Source organism: Harpia harpyja, chromosome 17 (genome assembly GCF_026419915.1).
Source record: "Harpia harpyja isolate bHarHar1 chromosome 17, bHarHar1 primary haplotype, whole genome shotgun sequence".
NCBI lineage: Eukaryota > Metazoa > Chordata > Aves > Accipitriformes > Accipitridae > Harpia > Harpia harpyja.
Genome location: NC_068956.1, coordinates 21180217 through 21196009, shown reverse-complemented (window position 1 = coordinate 21196009; position 15793 = coordinate 21180217). Strand labels below are relative to the sequence as shown.

General features: G+C 40.8%; 1 long non-coding RNA gene across 4 annotated transcripts; it reads right to left on the bottom strand.

Moving 5' to 3' along the window:
• Window positions 1-4277: 4277 nt before the first annotated feature.
• On the bottom strand, window positions 4278-15731 carry LOC128153538 (uncharacterized). Of its 4 annotated transcripts, none has more exons than XR_008239005.1 (5): window positions 14182-15731; window positions 12945-13119; window positions 9063-9148; window positions 8122-8287; window positions 4278-7356 (listed from the first exon to the last, which is right to left on the bottom strand). It is a non-coding gene; the product is annotated as an uncharacterized LOC128153538 (long non-coding RNA). The 4 variants fall into 4 exon arrangements; XR_008239007.1 differs by having other exon boundaries at window positions 4278-5601; XR_008239004.1 differs by having other exon boundaries at window positions 4278-8287; window positions 14182-15722.
• Window positions 15732-15793: the final 62 nt, after the last annotated feature.

The following is a 15793-nucleotide window of genomic DNA, read 5'->3' as shown; positions in this document are numbered from 1 at the left end:
ATAGGACTTGAGAGCCGTGAGGTCTGAAGTAACCCATGCTTGAAAGAAGGCAGAAATGTTAAGGAGAGGTCATCAACCAATGAAGGATTAATGGGGTGGTTGGTTTTATTTGGGGAATTAAAACGGATTGTAAGCCTTTCTGTAAAAGGCAGGTAATCTGAGTACCATCAAAGTGTGTGTGTCGCTGCCAAGTCATTCTGCAGTTGAAGGGAAATTTGGGAACTTTGGCGCTTTGATGGTGAGGATCCGGTAACTGCGGTGCAACAGGGCAGGAGGGTGTTTTGTCTGCAATTGCTTTGTCTTTGCTGGTTTCACTATAGCACCTGAAATACAGCGGGAAACAGAAATGTTTGGAGTTTTGTCAAAGAGGTGGAGCTCTGGAAATAAGCCAGAGCTTGGTGTTAGCCACTCAGAGAGGAAAGCTGAGGAGGTGGGTCCTCTCTTATGACAGGAAGGTGAGTTACTGCCATGGAATTCTGCTAAAATGTAAATAATTCATTGCTTCAAAGCCATGGTTCTGTCATACATAAGAGACTGCAAAATCTGTTTGAGAATTTGCATCTCTGAGTAGGGGATTTTAAAGTGAGTTGTCTGAAAGTCTTGATACTCTTTAACAGAAAGATGTGTGAGTTTTTCCACAGGAAAACTTTTCTTACTCTTCTGAATTTCTGAAATACTTCTACTTCATGTTATGCATAACATTTCATAGCAACAGCTCCTTCCTATGATAAGTTGAAAAAGTGCGTGGACAGTTTAGTGTGGAATTTTCAAAACAAAGCAGAATTTGTCATCGCTGAGTTAGAGCCAGACTTCCATTGTGAATATTTGTCTCCATCAATAGGGGATCTTAAAGTGTGTTCAAAATACAACTGTAAAATGTCATGGAAGGGAAATCCACTGTTCAGGCTATTAAGTACAAAACCACCATGTCCAGCTCATGTCTGAAGTCCTTGATCTGCAAATTGTTGGAAGATGGGAACGTATTCTGGGTAAGTCAATGCTTGCTCCATTCTCGCATTTTTCCCAGGTGTCAACTTTCACAGTTGCCGAGACAAAATACTGGGCTTGAGGGACCTTTGGTATAACACAAAATGGACTCTTCTTTGGCCTAACTCCTTCCTAATTTTCATGCATCTAATAACACCCTGAAGTTGAAGTTGTGGAGTTCTTACTGGAGGAGAGGAGTTGGGGACCAAAATCCACCACACCTTCCCCGGTGAATTTGGGCTGGGGCAATCTTTTTCACTACTAGTGTCCCAACTCCTGATCAAGACAGTAATTAGAGTGTCCAGTTAAACAAAAAAAGCCATTTTCCGATGGCACAAGATTTGTGTTGACAGTGAATTACAGCCTGATATCCACTCCTGTTGCCTACTGGTGCCCACTTCTCTTCTCTGGATAATGCTGTTATGAATTATCAGTAACACATTTTTACTCTCTTCCCAGGAGTCTTTACAATTGTTTTGTAAGAACACATGCAAGAAAGTGTAAGCAAAATCTCTCCGTTAAGCAAGGATGTTGATTGCTGTACATGCTGCAAGTCCTGCTGTCCTGTCAGTAGCAAGTGGAGTGAGTGATGTATGAGGTCCTGCATGCTGGTCTTCACTACCTTTGAAAAATACATCTTTGTATAGCCCTCTAGGAAAGAATGTATTTGCTTTTAGTGGTAGCCTATTGGTTTGTAATGAGAAGCAGCTCAATTACAGGAGAATGGCTTTAGTATAAGATCCTTAGGGAAAGTGTGATGCACAGAGGTAGTGTACTAAGGCAGAAGGTTTGTGTGTCCACCAGGAGGCATAGCAAGCTAGGGCTCTGTCTTGCATACAGCCCTGAACATACTGCACGTACCAGCAGTGAAGGGAGGCTAAAGCTTTCATGAGATTTTTACATCCGGAAGTAGGAAATTAAGAGATTTCTAGAATAAAAATTAAAATGTGGAGAACTGGCAAGAAGGTGAAGAAATAAAAGGCATATATGTCAAAATGTTCTCTGGTCAAAGGCTGTAGTGTCAAATTTTGTTGCTGTCGTTCACAGTCATTGGAAGTCATAATTGATATGACTGAAAATAAAAATGCTAATCAGTGTATAAAGCAATGCTGGGGCTCAGCTTCTTAAGGTATACATCAGCAGTTGTGTAAGAGGCCAAATTAGATACTTCCATGTACATGTGGAGAAGGACAAAGTTTTGATGCTGCAAACATTTATGCATGTGAATGATCATATCTGTTATGTCTTAAAAATATAAAAAAGATTACAAAACCAGCCAGAGGCTTACCAGTAAGTACTAGCACATTTGGGACTCCCTGGAATCTGGGTTGTAATAAGCTTATCAGTTATGCTTCTCCTCTGACAGTGTAACTGGAGTTAGAAACAATGATCCTTCTCTCTGACACCCTAGGAGCATGTATATCACATCAGGAATGTGAACAATGGTGTTTTTAGTGCTGCTAAATTTTGTAATTTTTAAAGTATTGTAATCAAAGCCTTCTTTTCTGTCATTTCAAAACCAGGTAATTGGCTAGGAATTGGAAATCTAAAACCAAGCAAACAGAAAGTTCTCTTCCCAGGCTTGAAGAGAAACCTGAATACAAGAGCAAGGAAAGGAAATAAAAAGAACCCTGAACTATTCTTAAGGCCTCATGAGCTGGGTTTTTTTTTTTAATGCCAGTCTCATGACTTTCTGGGAACTGATTTATTGAAAGCCTTGGTTTGGCAATTCTGTGCTTGGCTAGCTTGGGCTTGACCCAGGTCCCCTTTTTTCTTGGCAGCAGTTAAAACAGTTGAGATGTAGCCTGTGCTCCTTTGTAATCCAAGATTGCTGTGTGCAGTCAAGAACCCTTAAACATGGGAAATGAACAAAGTGACCCAAAGCTGTGGGGCCCGGCTGGCAGTGCGGGCTGTGGGGCTGGGGTGAGGAGCCAAGGGCCTGCTCCGCTTCCCTGGGACCTATGCAGGTTTAGTGCAGCTGACACACTCCGACTGGTGTAGAAATTCTGTTTTACTTTTAAATTGCGCTAGTTTAGCTGACAATAATCCAACTGCTGAAAACTCAGTTGCATAGAGATAACTCGTCTGATATTTCCAGTTCTTCAGCATTTACACGAGCTGCTGCTGCACAACAAACAGACACAGTGTGCGGCCATCTCCTACAGCAGGTCATGTCCTGCTGGAACAGTGCAGCAGCAGCGCCAGGCATTTTCGTGACTGTTCAGCAATCTCAGCAGTAAGGCAGCAATAAAACAATGCTTCCAATGTATTGCACTGGCTTTGCCTGTCGGCTCTTATTTCAAGGCAGAGCACTCTGCTGGCATATATACATCATATAGTAGGTTTCTCTTGCACTGCTCCTAGGGCTCTTAGCCAAACTGCTGGCACAAGTTTGGAGTTAGTAACCCATAGCAGTACCACTGTCGTTCCAAACCGCTGAGGTAGTGCTCTACCCTATTACTTTTTTATACACTTCTGTTTTCTATATAGAAACAAGGGTAACAGAATCATGCAGTTCTCAAGCCTTAAAACAGGGCAAGTTCTTTGTTTTAAACTGGCACAGCTGTGAAGTTAGCAGAGTCCTGCTGCATTACACCAGCACAGAGCTGGGCTAACCATGACGATGCAGAGGCCTGTGCAAAGACAAATAAAGCAATGTCTAGCTCCAGTGTTTATGCCCTATGTGATTAAGCACGATACTTCTAGTAATCTTAAAAGCAAATGTTTTTTAAAGTTTCTTTGTAACATCCTGGTCTTGCTGACTGGCCTGTAGTTGGGATTTCAGGACTGGTGTTTGTGCACTTGACAGCTTTTATCTGTAGACTGGTGTCTTACTAAGGTAGAAGAAACTTGAACTATTCAGTTACATAATGGACACGCAAATGCTTTTCCAGAAATTACCATTTGTTTATTGAGGGAGGGTGGGGGGGTGTGGGCTGTTTCCTGAGCCACCATTGTTGCAGTCATTGCAGACCTGCTTGTGTCTTTGCCATTTGCTAGCTGGGACATCCAATTAATTAGACTGAACTTGTTTCTTTTTGTATCTATCCATCCTGGGTTAATAGTTTAAAGGGTGTGTGTGAAAGACTGAAGTTTCTGGCACTGCAAACTTATGAATAGTTTTATTCAAAAGACTAGTCTCACTGCATGAAAGACCAAGATGTCATCACACAACAGCTAAAGCAAAAATACTTGGATTTTTAAATCTGTAAATAATACAGATTTAATAATACGAAATGCTCAAATTTTACCCAAGCAAAAATACTTCAATTCAAACACAAGGTCACAGAGTTCCATGCTTTTATTTGAGTGTATTACATTTTGATAGAAGTACAACAGAAGTTAGCAGTTATAACAGCACCCCCTCTACACCGGAGCACAACCTGTGTCAAGGTATGCCTGTTCCTCATGCAGATGTCAGCCTCTCAAGCAGCCCGTGTGACACCTGCAGAAATGCTCACAGGCAGCCCATGGGCATCCTGTCTCTATACTGATGCAGTGTGGTGCCCAGAACAGAGCCCTACGTACTGTGAACCAGCCTCTGAGGTGTACTTGCTTGCTTTCAGATCCCCATGTGCTAGCAGGTGTCTTGATGTTGCACAGCTGGGTTTATGCCTGACAGAGTGCATCTATTCTAGAGCAAGAGTGTGGAGCACCCCTCAAAGGGCAGCTGAGATACACCCACTCAGACCAAATATGAAACCAGAATTACCCACATCCTTCTCTGCAGTATCAATGTCTCAAGTGCATCTTCCTCTGCTTCACAAGAAAAAAAAATCTGGGAGAAATCCTGTGTTCTCCTCCCAGATTTTTGCTAGAGTTCTGACACCTTGTGTAAAGAAGTATAATGGTCCCAGCTTAATTTGGAGTAAACAGTATCTTGTAATCCATCTTTGCTGGACTTGCAGAATTATCTTTCTTGTCCTACAGATTTGTTAGCGGCTTTGCCTACTGTGTAGGAAAAATACCAGTCCAGTGGTTCAGATTTCACTGAATCTGGAAAAATTTAGATCGCCAGTTCTGCAAACTAAAATGCATATGAGCAGTTCTTTGACTAAAATGATCAGGACTACTAATGAGACTCCTAAGTCTTGTGAGACTAACTTTACTCTGTATTTTAACTTACTGCAATAGAATGTAGTGAGCCTCTGAGTAATAGGTTATGTTAGGTACTACAGTTATTTTTGTAACTGATTTCTGAATATATTAAGATACAGATGAGCAGGTTGAGTATCTTAAACTGATGAAAAACATTAGCAATTAAAAATCTCTTCCAGGGATTTTGAAAATGTGATGAGAAGCAAATGACATCTAGTTATACTAACATCTTGAAGAAGGCCTGAACCTTCTATATAGCATTGCTCTGAAGGCTCTTGTCTTGCTGAAGCAATTTCAGCAGCAGTTCTTATGTGGCAAGATGAAGAAGCGAACACAGAATGCGCCTACGTCTCAGTGCAGGTGACAATGCAGCTTCTGGTTTTACTCACAATATCTGGATTAAAAGCCCCTAGGCAGACTTCAGATGTATCTTCATTTCGCTTGTAAAACCACTTTAACAATACAGCCTCCCTTGCTGTATTTTCCAGGATGTGGTGTTTCAGTGTTATAAAACTACTAATGAAAAAGACACGTAAGCAAAAATGTTGTATTCTGCTCTGCTACTATTAGCAGTAATAGTGTGACTATGCTACTATTGAAGGATAAGCAGGTTACACTAAGGGCTGTATTCTCTTCTTCCATACAGAGTTGTATAGTAGGACTACTGCCATCAGATTTTGTATGTGCGGGAGAATAAATATCAAAACGAGCCTTTGCAAATACAGTGAACTTTAAAGAATCTTGGGTGGAACCGTGACAGACCCTTCCACAGGGAATGGTAGCACTTTTGAGGATCTCAACAGTTGGTGATTGCATTTTAAGTTAGAAATTTAATTGCTAAGCAGAGCTATAAACAGGAATCTAACTCACCATTTTCATGGTCTGTTGCATTTGTGAACAAGGTTTTCTGAGCCCCAGTAGTTGTACAGTAACACCTGAAATGGACCTCTGCATAAATGAATTTCCCCAAAGCCTAAGTTGCGTAGAACTGACTTCCTACAGTAATGAAGGATTTTCTGAACAGTTGTGTGACATGTATTTCTTACATTCTCCTAAAGGGAACTAAAAATTGACCTTTCAGAAAGAGGGAGTTTCGAGCAATTACTTGCTCTTCAGTAGTCTCTTTGAAACTTTGCTTTACAGAATTAAACCTTAGAGATTCCTCCCCTTTTTTTCCTCAAGGCATGTATAGTTTGATCACTGACATGCTCTCTCTGTGGGCTAAACCTAGTTTTATTTCTAAGAAAATGTGGAACTCACTGGAGCATATAACTTGCCACACTGCATTATGTTCATTTAGCCCAGTTGTGTATCTCTAACTGTTGTCAATTCCCAATGCTTCTGAGAAGATGCAAAACCAAAACAAACCCAAACACATTTTCGACAGAATTGGGGTGATGGAGATTTCATCGTAATTACTGACTTGTTTGAACTTTGTGTTTCAAGCTGGTTTTTTTTTTTTTCTTTTAATACCTCTTATATAAGTAACAGGAATATCCAGAAATACAGTAATTCGGGACAAGGGAATATTGCCCTTCCTCTTAGACTCTTGCTGTGCGTTTTGACTTCAATAAGATCCTGGAACAGTGAGTTTCACAGTCTATTTTGTTCTTTGATGAAAAGACAACACTCGGTTTCAAATATACGAGTTGTCAGCTACACAGTCTGCCTCCTCTTGTACTACAAGACTAAGAAAATGAAAGCTCACAAACAACATTCTCTATTCTATTTTTATGTTTGCAAGCCTTTTGCTAGATCTTGACCCAGTGTTTCTAGGGAATATTTACTAAAAAGTGACCTACATAATACTGTACTTCCCATTTACAAACAGCTTAACAAAACAGAACTTAGAAAGAAGGAAAGTAAAGGAAGGGAAATGGGACAGCAACTACACTTTCCCTAAAAGACAGTAGTTTTAATTTAGACTTGTCCTCTGATTTCTTAGGGCAGGTGAAAGCTACTTACCTCCTTAGGTAGTACTTTATTCACTGCTACTTAGTGTCAAGTCCAGTGGATTGACCACCTGCCTCAGTTTAGGCTGTTGCATGCTGAAGTGTCAACATGTAATTTGGGTTAGTTGCTCCGAGTCACCTGGTATCCTTTCGTACTGACCATCCTGCTGGCTGTTTCTTTTCATTAGTTACTCGTTAGTGATTTTGTGCTTTTTCATAGGAGATTACATATAAAGACAGAAATAAACCTTGTTGCCCAAGGAAGATTGGTTTTTACAGAGCTTTCCATTCCACTTCTAGAAGCTGCTGCAACCCCAGGCTGAAAGGGAGGTTTTAGATTAGGGTGACTGCTAGCCCTGAGCACATTTACACTGAGTTAGTTTGCCCAGGCTTTTCACACATTACTGTAATTACATCACTGTTTCAAATTTATACCATGCTTTTTCTCAGTGGCTGACTTGTTAACAGAAATACAACAAAGCAGAAACTTCCAACAGAAGGTTTCAAGCCTGCCTGTTTCTGTTCAACTCCTTTTCTATCCACAAGATGCCAATGGAGCGCTCACCCCCTCTTGGTTTTCCATTCCTCTACAGTGCTCAGGAAAGGGCTGCTGTTTTTTTTTTCCCTAAGCCTCAGGCTTGCATATTTGAATCTCTTCTTATTTATTTCATTTCTTAGGCAAAAAGCTCTAATTCAGTTAGAGGGCATTTTTTTGTGCCCCTTCAGTGTCTCCAAACATCTCCTAATTCTGTAGTCTTTTAGGCTGCAACAATCAGAGCTGTACACAGATTTCATCTGAGGTTGTATGATCTTACATATATGAATCTTAAACATTTTGTTAATCACAGCCACATACTGTACTGTCTACACTGACAGCTCTGTCTTCTGGAAACAATATTGTCAACATATAATGTGCAAGATTAATTTGTTACATTCTCTGCCTTCTGCAAACTTCATTTGCCATTGTGTTCCCTTTACACCAACACTGAGGAAATTCCCCCAGTCTTTTGTAGGTTGACAACAGAAATGAAGTTTGCAGGGCTCAGCTGAAGCAATGAGGAAAAAAATTCTCAACTGTACTTACATGATAGGAAATGATGTAAAGAAGCAAGAAAGGGCAGATCTTCAAGCTATCAAACCTCCATTTTCATGCAAAGCCTTTGTGGTTTTGACTGGCTTCATGTAGAAGAAACTCCATATAGAAGATGATGAGCAAGCAGCAGGGCAACCAGAGTAACTCTCCTCTTCATCTGTTAAGTGGGAGCAAGGAACATATTTTGTTTAAAAGAAACAAAAAATGACCAAACCAGAGGTCTTAGCAGGAGGAATGCTTCATCTCATCTAATTAAACTCAAAAGATGAACATCTGAGGTATAGAGATGTATGCAGCAGACAGATGTCCAAACTAGTCCCAGAATTCAACTCCAGGACGTAACAGAATTTTGAACTTTCAGATGGAAAAAGTAGTAACCAAATCTGCTGGTTTCAATGTAGGCTGTGAGTAGCATTTTATGCCAAATGTTGAACTTAAAAATGTGTTATCTACTGTCTAGTCTGAACATTAGTTCAGGGTATCGGAAAAAATTCTTCATTGTTCAACAAGATGAATGACTTGGACTGGTACTTCTGCCTTCATAGTGGATCTCAGTTTTATAACTATGTTCAGCCCAGCTTTTGTCATCAAACTAGGTTCCTCTGCAAGTTACTTGATAACTTTAAAACCTACTAGCCAACTTCAACCAAATGCAACAAAGGTAGGGGCCTTGAAAGAAATTAGTATCCTACAAATTTCATGGAAATAGCCATCAGGAAAGAAGAAAAAGAAAACTGAGGTGTCCCTAGCTGGGAAGGATTGACTGAGTGACCTCATAACTTCTCAGTCAGCAGGGAATCCACACCAGGCAGAGCTCTCAAGTTCACCTCAGCCACAGGAAAGAATTACAGCTACACCAAGTCAGTTAGTTATAGCGCTCTGTTTCCAAACACATACAACCTCAGTCAATCTAGTTTCATGGAGCAACTTACCTATTTTGTAATTTCAACTTCAGCAGCATCTGAAGTATAAAATCTGTCCTTATGTGCCATCCTTTCAATCTCTGTTCACCAGTCAACTTCATGAATGATGTGTAATAGAAAACCATTAGTAGAATTGAGACCCCTAAGGGGACTAAGTCAAACTAATTTCCCATTTCAATTTAATCATATTTCATTGCTTTGGTACTCTTGTAGTATTCTAGCCCATCTGATTCTTCAACTGCCTTTGAGGTGTGCTTAAGGATAGCCAAAGACTGTGTCTTTTAATATTTTTTCTAAAAGAAAATAAATACTCTTAAATCTTTCAAACCTCCTTCATACACAGTGAAATGAAAAAGGAGCAGCCTTTAAAAATATACTTGGGAGACATACATAGCACACTGAAGTTCTTAGCATCCTAGAATTATCTTGCATTTCTCCCTTTCATGTCTTATGTTTCTCTTTGCTGAACTTTAATAGCAGGTGATTTGTTCTGGTAAGGTTTGATTGCAACACAGTAACTGCTGCACAAGCAGGTGCCCTCTTAAGGCTAAATTACCTTCCAGACTCAAAATTGCATCTTTGTAGGTGTGCTGATGATAAAGCCTTGAGATTAATCTAGATCTGCAAATGAAATGCCTTGATACATTCCTCACTTGCCATGCTTGTGAGGTGAAAAAAAAATCAGACTGTGGGGGTATCCGCTTCAGCAATAGAACTGTAGCTGGTTTCAGTGACACATGCTTTTGCTAGTATCAGCTCAGCCTTTTTGTTCCTAAATTCCTTCAGAAGCCCAGAATTGTCTGTGGACTTACGACCTTGTACTCAGTACTACTAGACTAACTCTGAAATAAGCCAGTGATTTCAGTGGAGGCATAACATTTAAAATGAGAGGAATTGTATTCAGTCTCTACTTCATTACATAATGTTTATGCTGGGACTTTTTTTTGTTTTTCTTCAGCAGAGTTTCATGATTAAGGGCTACACAGGGTTTAGCTGAAAACAACTTTGGCAAAAATTGCTGTCTGTTTTCTTCTAACTAAAACATTTTCTTAATAAAAGTGGGTTGGGGAGACTGTTGTGGAATATCCCCTTTAAAGAGGTGATGGGGCGTTTCCTTTGGTTCTGCAGGCATTTTTTCATCTTTTTTGATGCTACTGGCATGCTATCAAAAACGTCCCATATCTGGAAGACACAAAACTGAACAGTCTACTTCAGTTTTCACTCTTTTTTTCTAAATATATATAAATAATCCAGGAAATTCCCATCTTGAAAAAGGAGTCTTAGCCACTCTATTTGGCTAGAGTTGAGGGGAAAGGTGGACTTCTATGAGGTTTTGACATGTCCGTTTTGGTAGAACAGGGAGGTGACACAAAGTCTTGAGAATATATTTCCCTGAAAAGTTGTAACTCTCCTTCCACAGTCTTGCTTATTTCTGCTTGTTAATAAGGAAGCAAGTAAATGCAGTAAAATTAGAAGGGGTCAGGACCTAAAAATACTTCAGTGACAGATTCCTAGTAAAAAGCGCTACTTTTTAATATGATTTTGTTTATTCACAAAGTTGTATGGCTGTATTGCAGAACAGTGTACATGTGCCTTAGGAAAAGAAAAAAAAACAAGCCAAAAGCATTTGCTGTGGCTCTAACAGCTGTATATATTTTTCAAGCTTTCAAACACTTGCATCCAATTCCTTGGTAACCATATTCATTTTTTTTCCCACAGAAATAGTTTCATCAAAAAAGTTGTTGTCTGGATTGCTGCCTTTAACTCTGCCTAGTACCTTACATCCTATTTTATTTCACTATAAATACTTAACATTATTTCACTGAAGTGAATACCTTCGTGATTATCAATGACACTGATTTCCAATGCCACGGACAGGACCCAGCTGCAGCCACATTATAACTAAAATAAACGCTGTCACTAAAAAAACAATGCTGTCACTGTGGAACAACTTGCACTTGTCATAATAATTATAACTATGAATGAGATAAAAACATTAAGTAGCCAGAAGCAGGAACTGCAGCTAAGTGTCAGCTGTTAAATGACAACCTTATGTATCAGTGAAGGCATGTTTGGGTGACATGACACGAGAGCAGTGACACGAGCAGATATGTCCCATCTCAGATTCAGGAAATCAGACAGCTTGCCCCAACCTTAACAGCAAAGCAGCTTAATTTGTTAACTTGTCTCTTGTGCAATTACCAACAGTTACAAAAACAAATCATAAAATGATAATGGTGATTGAAATAATAGATGGAACATAAGGACCGCATAATACATGCTTTGTGTACAAAAATTAAATTAGGAAATTATTACCACAGAGATGCAAATACTGATTCACTTAGAATGAACTGGTAAGATCCATACCTGACACTGTTAAATAAACACACTCCTCTACAAGTGATTTTACTATTTCCCATCTTGAGCAGAAAAGGTATTAAAATTTGGCCCTGAGGTAGGCTGATGCCACTGTGGTATCTTTGCTGTAGTACCAGAGACTGAATACCTAAGAGAAAAACAAGGATGTGTCATTGGAAGAGGTCATCATGTGTGAGAGATGGTCAGTGGTAAAGCCTTTGGGCTTCTCACTCACCCAGGCGCTAGGCCAGGGTAACGTGTCTGCTTCTGGTGGGCACAGTCATCAAGAGAAGCAATGTTCTCCTGAAGTGTTTCACCGGCAGGAATTCACTGGGCCGCAGGACAAAACTTTTGGAAACAACCTTACAGATTTTCAATGGTAGAGGTGTCTGCTGGCCAGCCAAGTTTCAATGTCAATGTTGGAGGCTAAGCCTCTTCAGCTAGGTTATTAAAACAAAAGGTAGAACAGCCTGACACCAAGCCAGCTGCCAACACAGCAGTTCATTAGTAGATTATCCTGCTGATCACTGTTTTTCTGGTGTTTTGATCAGGCTTTTGGGTGCTGGTTTATCATTTCTGTTGCCTGTGTGTCCCTGAAGAGGAGGGTGCATCCCCTTTCCATATAACTTTTTGCACGCTACGTCTGTCCTCCCTCATCACAACACTGGTGCTGGGGAATATCCAGCTGGAAAGTCTTGGACCTGGCCTCCCCGACATCTTCCCTGGAGCCGAGGCTCGTGGAGGTGCTGCCAATTGCAGGGTCACAGCACTGAAGGACACCTAAGTGTTCTATAGTATTTCAGAAAGGAAAAGGACAAATCCCTCCGGAGTCGGACCATATTTTGCCTTTTGAACTTGATCAAAGCTGAGACTATATATATGCACGCAATAAAGGCAACTTGGAATGCTCAGTGTTGCTACTGGAACTCTTATATTTTTATTGAAATCTGGTATTTTAATAATGCATGAAAAATACTTTCTGGAATTAGATACATTTAATTTCAAATGACAGACAAATTTAACAACAGACATAGAAACTATTACTTCAGACATTATTGTAATTTCACCAAATATTTAAAATATCTGTGAATTGGATTCATCTAATGACCACAAATTCTTTCAATTCCATTTGTTTCTAGCAAAGAATTTAAAAAGCAATCTAACATACTTGTTGGAAAAATAAGTACAATTAATGTCCATTAAGGTAACATATCCTATTATTGTTATTCAAATACTAATAAAAGAATAAACAATCTGGTTTTAGACCACACGATTAGTAATAGTAAAATTATCCTGCAATAATTTTAGATTATGTAAGGTCTGCTTCTGTAAACATATTAATAGATGAATATGTGTGTGTTTAGTCATATGCATAAATATTCCCAGACAGAGTGGCTAGCTTCCAGGCTTGTAGACTAAGTCCATGTGTAACTTTTCACGTTAGGGGCATGATACGGGCAGAACTACACTTCTATCCTAGCTGATGGCATAAATCTTAATTGAATTAGAGGATAAAGTAAACGTGTTGCATACCATTTAAGATGCCAAAAAATTCAGAAATTCCTCAAGGTGATTTTTTTTTTATTAGTTCTCCTTTCCAAAATGCTTGTCCAGTAAATGCCCCTTGGATTGTACATTTAGCTTTCATAAAAGTAGAGTCCAACACACAAGTGGGTCTTCACTAATGCTTTATGCCTTTGCAGGTACACTGAAAAAGAAGAGAAGCATTGGCCCAGAAATCTTTACTTTCAAAAGCGATTCTAGGATTGATTCCTCAGATAGGGCAATGAAAGTTTAAAATCTGTTTTTTAATGAAGAGCTGTATTTTGGCATTATTGCTGGAAGACAAACTTTTATATCTTGCAGTTTTGGCATTCTTATCATAAACTGCAGTTACGGCATTCTTGTAAACTTTATCTTTATAACCTACCTCTTAAAGAACTGTGTAATTTAAGTTGATATGGGTATCTGAAAGCTCTCTTTATTGCCTGTAGTTCTTTCTGTAGTTTCAGTTTCATGGCTAAAAAGAATACGATCTCTAACTACACTTTTGTTTTTACTGCCCTGTTTTATCAGACAAACTGCAATTTTACACCTTGTTAAGGAAGCAAGGTGAGAAGAAAACCACATTATACTGTTGACAAGGAGGATAAGACTATTATTTACCTTGACATTTTTGAGCAATAATATTCTTCATGTAACAGCATAAGAGATAAACCATATCCTATGGTGATAATGCACAAACTGAAAGGAACTTTCTTCCACATGCTATCAACACTAGTAAAGAAACCATGCTCTAGTGCAATAATCTTGTATTTGAGCCAGTTCACAATGGACTATTCTGGAAGAAAAGCGAGCCTCTAATTCAGTCAACTAAAGTAAACACATTTATCTGTGCACTGCACTGAATCATAGACAATTTCTTTAGGTGACTGAATGAAACAGAGTTTGGTTTTTGGTGGGGTTTTTTTTTTTTTTTTCATTTCCCTTGGATCTTACTCTGACCTGCAGGAAAAGGCTGTATGAACAGGGAAGAGTACGTCGCATATTAATGGCGGCTGGTCAGTGGCACTGTGTATCTGCAGAGGCTGCAAGACACTTCAGAAGTTTAATGTACTGCAAAATATTCTGTTTCAAGCCAGGATGCTCTTCAGGATGAAGAACAACAGAGAGAAAGACGAATTAGCCACTGTCACTTCTTCCTTGGAGCAAAATGGCATAAACAAAGCTGGAATTGAAATTTTAGCCCGTGGGAGGAAATTGAACATACCTTTAATAGACTGAGATGTTCAGGTTCTGCGGTGATGACTGCAAGAGAAATGCCAGTTTGAAATACACAATAAAATGCATAAAATCATCACAGATTAAACTCATTAAATGCCTTTAGAAACAGCAATTAAACTCAAGCTTATATAATTCAATTTCATCATAGTTTGTATTATGTAGTCATCTAGTTTATCAGAATGTTCTTTAAATTTTGTCCAAACAAATTTAAAAAAATTTAGTCAGTGAGGCTCCCACAGATTCTCGGAGATTATTCCTTGCTGTTTGCCAGGCTACTCTCCTCTTCTTCCCCTTCTCCTCACCTCCAATTCATCCTAAAATGTTCTTATTATTCTTTTTGAAGCAGCTTTAATTGAAAATTCCTTTTTGTTCTTCCCCCAACCTTTCTTTATTTATCAGACAGCCAGAGGGCGAGGTGTATTAATAGCAGCTGCATGACTCAGAGTTGGTAGCTCAAGTGGATCCCTTTGCACTGAGCTTTGCTGTTTGGCCTCCCTGGCTATGTCACCACCCAGCTCGGGGAGCACCTTCACTTTCTTACAAACAAAAATAAACTGCAAAAGCACAGAGGGGGCTGGGACTCAACCTCGCTGTCCTTCAGAAGGATTCTCCTTGTTGCTGTTTTTTTCTCCATCCCCATTGAGATTGTATACAAAAAAATGAAAATATGTATATGAAAAAAAAAGTCTGATCCCATCCCCCAGCGTGACTCTTTCTCCCACCTGAGTGATCAAAAAGGAGCAAGGGTCCCATTACTGCAATGAGAGGGAAAAGGGGAACAAGGTCAGCGCTCTCCACTCAAACTGCATTCCGCGCTCTTTCTCTGAAAGCTTCCCTCTTCTCAAGGGCCATCACAGCTTGAGCCTTTCCAGTCCCCAGCTCACCACACCACAAGCCCTGTTCCTGCCTGCTGCGTCCCCCGGCTGCTGGCATCCCTACCTGCCGAAACATTTGGACTCCCACCGTACCTCAGCTGCGCCTATCGGACCCACAGGGCCTCCTGAAATACATGCCTGGCTTTTTCTCCCCACCCAAGAAGGAGGGCACGTTATTTCCTCGCGGGGCTTCGAATGTCAAACAGCCACGCTGCCAACTCCCCCTGCCTGGCTCAGGCTTTACTGACATTTTCTTTTGCCGGCTGCTGTTAGACCCGGCTGCCCAACAGACGAGCTCTTTCTCCTCATCTTCTCCTCACTTACGTGACCAAAGAGTTTTTCGAGGACAGCTTTACTGCTAGGCAGCTATTACAAGCAAACGCGCGGGCAGAGCTGGGCTCGGGTGATTTCCGCGGGACACTCGTGTCTCCAAGCACCGGCTCTGCCCGAGCCTGCAGGACGCTGCGAAGCTCCGTGCGGGGGGAGCCGCAGCGCGGTGCCGGCTCTGGCGGGCCTCGGGGCCGCCGTGCTCCGGGGGCCGCCTCACAGGGTGGGCGCTCGCCGCCGTCCCTTCGCAGGAGCTCCGTCTCTCACCCTCCCTGTCCCCCAACGGGAGCCCCTGGCGGCCGCCGCCGCCGCCGCCCCCTCAGGGCCGCAGCACCGCCGCCTCACCACGGCCACGCACGGCTCCTTCCGCGCCCGCGCGCCGATCGCGCGCCGCCA